General features: G+C 44.9%; 1 protein-coding gene across 1 annotated transcript in view; it reads left to right on the forward strand.

Moving 5' to 3' along the window:
* The window catches only part of LOC113803830 (uncharacterized), a gene marked incomplete in the record, with an annotated part of 518353 nt that overhangs the window by 249288 nt on the left and 264065 nt on the right, over window positions 1-5000 (forward strand).

Here is a 5000-nt window from a genome sequence, read left to right on the forward strand (position 1 = left end):
AATTCTTTTCTGTCTTTTTCTCCTTCTCTTCGTCAGGAATTCTCTACTGTCTCTCCCACCTCCCCCTTCGTGTCTCTCCTCCTCCTCCTCCTCTTGTCTCTTTCTCCTTCCCTTCGTCAGTCATTCCCCACTGTCTCTCCCATCTCCTCCTTCGTGTCTCTCTCTCTCCTCTTCCTCCTTTTCTTGTCTCTTTCACCTTCTCTTCGTCAGTAATTCTCCACTGTCTTTCCCACCTCCCCCTTAGTGTCTCTCCTCTTCCTCCTCCTTTTGTCTCTTTCTCCTTCTCATCGTCAGAAATTCTCCACTGCCGCTGCCACCTCCCGCTTCGTGTCTCTCTCTCCTCTTCCTCCTTTTCTTGTCTCTTTCTCCCTCTCATCGTCAGAAATCCCCGACTGTCTCTCCCACGTCCCCCTTCTGTGTCTCTCTCTCCTCTTCCGCCTTCTCTTTCGTCAGTAATTCTCCACTGTTTCTCCCACCTCCCCTTCAGTGTCTCTCTCTCCTTCCTCTTCCTCCTCCTCTTGTCTCTTTCTCCACTGTCTCCTCCCAGCCCTCCCCTTCGTGTGTCTCTCCTCTCCTCCTTCCTCCCTTCCTCCTTGTCTCTTTCTCCACTGTCTCTCCCACCTCCCCCTTCGTGTCTCTCTCTCCTCTTCCTCCTCCTCTTGTCTCTTTCTCCACTGTCTCTCCCACCTCCCCCTTCGTGTCTCTCTCTCCTCTTCCTCCTCCTCTTGTCTCTTTCTCCACTGTCTCTCCCACCTCCCCCTTCGTGTCTCTCTCTCTCCTCTTCCTCCCTCCCTTCTTGTCTCTTTCTCCACTGTCTCTCCCACCTCCCCCTTCGTGTCTCTCTCTCCTCTTCCTCCTCCTCTTGTCTCTTTCTCCACTGTCTCTCCCACCTCCCCCTTCGTGTCTCTCTCTCTCCTCTTCCTCCTTCTCTTTCTCTCTCGTTTGATCATCTATCAAAAGTTTCCGACCTGAGAGTACAGCGAACCCAAAGCCGAAGGATTAATCATGAATCAGGATTTATAGGTCGGGATTTTGTACAGGAGAGAGAGAGAAGAAGAAGAAGAAAGGAGAAGAAAGAGAAGGAGAAGGAGAAGGAGAAGAAAGGAGGAGAAGGAGAAGGAGAAGGAGGAGGAGAAGGAGGAGGAGGAGGAGGAGGAGAAGAAGAAGAAGAAGAAGAAGAAGAAGAAGAAGAAGAAGAAGAAGAAGAAGAAAAGAAAGAAGAATGAAAGAAAGAAAGAAGAAGAAGAAGAAGAAGAAGAAGAAGAAGAAGAAGAAGAAGAACAAGAAGAAGAAGAAAAAGAAGGAGAAAAATGAGAAAAATAAGAATAAAAAGAAGTAGAGAAAATAAAAAGGAGAAAAATAAAATAAAAAGAAGAAAAAAGAAAAAGAAGAAGAAGAAAAGAAGAAGAAGAAGAAGGAGGAGGAGAAGGATTGATTGCATGAATAAAGCAGATGGTTAGAATGTGATGGCAGGAAATGCATAAGGAATTAGACAATAATGTTGGCTCTGATGATTACGAAAGAATAGATGGCGGAAATGATAAGGACAGGACAGTGAAGATGTATTAATTAACAATGGTAATGAGAGCAGCTGCAGCATGGAAGTATTAAGGGGGATTATGATGATATTAATGGATCAGGTAATAATGATAATGAGTCAGGTGATGGCATTAGTATTAATAGCGGCGATGATGATAATGATTGTGATGATGATGATTATGATGATGATGATTATGATGATGATGATGATTGTGATTGTGATGATGATGGTGGTGATTGTGATGATGATGATGTCGATAATGATAATGATGTCGATAATGATAATGATGATTATGATGATGAAGGTGACTGTGATGATGATGATAAGGAGGAGGAGGAGGAGGATCATGATCATGATGATTATGAGGATGACTACTACCAGTAATGATAATAATAACAGTAGCAGTTATAGTGATAATGATAATAGCAGTGATGATAAAAGTAACAATAATGATAATAACGATAATGAAAATAATAATGATAATAGTAGTAATGATAAAGATGATAATAATGATGACGATAGTAATGGCAATATTAATAATGATGATAATGATAAAAATGATAATGATAAAATGGTAATAAGAGGAATAACCTCAACGATAACAGTTCTTTCCCAGAAAAGTGAAGGCAGACTGTCATTACCTTCCCAATACAGTCTCGTCGTATTAGGCGAACAGACCAAAGGCTAATGATATAACTGGCAGTCTGTCTCTTGCGCGGAGTGTCGACTGCTGTTTATGCATATCTGTTCTAGGAACCCCATTTCTGCGGTCAAATTACGTGGTAATTGGAAGCTAAAATCATGGGGGGTTGTTTTTCTTCCAAAATTTCAAGGGGCAGAGGAAACGCAGACAGACAGGCGGTATTCGAAGAGGAAGAAAGCAGGATTCATTAAAAGACGGAGAGACAGGAAGCCATAACGATAAGAATTGTGTTAGTAATGATGGCGGGAATAGTAATGGTAATGTCATATATTACGAATATCAGTTTGTGTTAATAATAATTGGTGATTAAGAAAAGGGTAAGAAAAGGAAGGGAAAACGGGAATAAAACGTACAAAAGAAGGAAGTTAAAAAAAAAAAGATAGATAGATAGATAGAGAGATAGATAGATAGAGAGAGAGAGAGAGAGAGAGAGAGAGAGAGAGAGAGAGGGGGGGGGGGGGAAGCAGTCAGTTTCCACCTCGAATTATTCTCACCGTCTAGGAGGGCGAAGAGCCACCCCCAATGGACGCTGAGTGATGGAGCTTCTATAACTGTCCTGTTTCTCCTAAAGTGTTGGAAATTGCCCTTTTTCCCTACCGACGATAGCCAGGTTAATTAACGTGTCCCTCCGTGGGTACCTGTTTTCTTAACCGGATGAAAAAATAATACGTATTTCAGCCACGTGGAAGAAACGTAAACAATTCTCCGGGAAGTGGGGACAAAAACGGCCGGTTTTTGATAAAATTGTGCCAGGCCCGACCCAATGAATATTCGTATAAACAGACATCCACATAATAGAAATAAATGCAAATCTATCGATCTTTCAAATAAATATATATTTATTTTTCTATCTGTACGGTAGATATACATGTCTAGACTGATAGATATGCATTTATTTCTGTGTATGTGCATGTCCATGTAATGAATGTCAATTAGGTTGGGCCTGGCACAATTGTAACAAACCGGCCGATTAACAGAAATATCGGCTATTTACCCCCCCCCCTCCTCCCCCGATATTCCTTGTTCATTAACTATCTTTTTCTCCACTTAATAACCTAGTTTGACATTTCTCAAATCCGCCATTTTACATTCGAAATACTTCACTCAAGTCACCTATTTATCCTTCTTGTTTTCCCAAAGACAAAGAATTTCCTCCCGTGTTTCTTCTTCGATGCTTCTCGAGGCTGTTGTAATACGAGGCCGGATAAACTGCAATAATGAGATAATTAGGGATCGCTTTATGGGTAGTTTGCTGGCGGAGGGTCAATTACAGGGGTTTTCATGGGACTCTCATGGGGACCGTGATTTCTGGACATGTTCTGGACGTGTTATTAAGTCAGGTTCCGGTGGACGGGGTCGTTTGTGTGTTATTGAACTCTTCGATTGGGTAAAGGCAAGGTTGGTTTGCATGTTATTTACGTTTGTGTTTTCATGTTTATGTGGATTTGTGGGCGTAGTGTGGTGTGTGTGTGTGTGTGTGTGTTTGTGTGTGTGTGTGTGTGTGTGTGTGTGTGTGTGTGTGTGTGTGCGTGTGTGTGTGTGTGTGTGTGTGTGTGTGTGTGTGTGTGTGTGTGTGAGGCCTCGAGTGTAGCAACTTCCCCATCATATCTCACCCTTTCATCTCGACCCTTATCGCCCCCTCCCCCTCCCCCTCCCCCTTCCCCGCCCCCTCCTCCGTCATTTAGATTCTTAAACCGGCTCATTACCACCTCACGAGCTATTTCATCCCCCGCAGACACGTGACAGATACCACGTGTAAGGTGAAGGAATGAAAACGATTAGATAGAAAAAAAAAGGAAAAAATGCTGAAAAAAAAACTTTGGAGATTTCGCGTCTGGAGGAACTGATCCCTCGTTCTCTTCTCCTTTCCCTCTTTTTTTCTTTTTTTCTTTCACCTATCTCCTCTTCCCTTTCCTTCCTTCCCTTTTCCCCTTCGTCTTCCCTTGTCCGGCCCTTTCCCCTTTCTCCTTCCCCTTCTTTTCCCATTCCCATTCCCTTGTTTCCCTCCCCCTGGCCCCTGCCCCCTCCCCCTCCTGCATGAACCCCCACCCCATCCCTCCCCTACCCCTCTCCTTCCCCCCTCCCTCCCCCTATCTGAATCCCACCCCTGTCCTACCCCTACCCCCACCCCTCTCCTTCCCCCCTCCCCCTATCTGAATCCCACCCCCATCCTCCCCCTACCCCCACCCCCTCTCCTTCCGCCTTCCATCATCCCCTCCCTGCCATCTGGAACCCCCACCCCATCCTCCCCTACCCCCACCCTCTCCTTTCCCCCTACCCCCACCCCTCTCCTTTCCCTACCCCCACCCCTCTCCTTTCCCCTTATCTCACCCCACCCTCCTTCCCCCTCTCCTTTCCCCTACCCCCACCCCCATCCCTCCCCCTTACCCATCTCCTTCCCCCTCCCCTCCTCCTTCCCCCTCCCCTCCCCCTGCTACTCTCGCGGCGGCGGAGGCGGTCCCTTAGCGAGTTAATTTTAGTGTTGAAGGGGAAAGGGCGGCTTCGGGCGTCGGGAGCGTAGGGAAATAGCGACCCGGTGGGCTTTACGCACTTGGGTAAACAGAGCCACGCGTAGAAGGGAGAAGGAAATACCTGAGTCGATTGATATGAACGTGTCTTTCGTTTTTCGTGTTTTTATTTTTAATTTTTTTTTTTTTTTTTTTTTTTTTTTTTTTTTTTTGCTTTCTTTTGTTCTTTGTTTTACATGTTTATGTCGTGTGACCTTTGTTTATTAATATAGAATAGTGTTTTGATATG

Source organism: Penaeus vannamei, chromosome 14, assembly GCF_042767895.1.
Source record: "Penaeus vannamei isolate JL-2024 chromosome 14, ASM4276789v1, whole genome shotgun sequence".
Classification (NCBI taxonomy): Eukaryota; Metazoa; Arthropoda; class Malacostraca; order Decapoda; family Penaeidae; genus Penaeus; species Penaeus vannamei.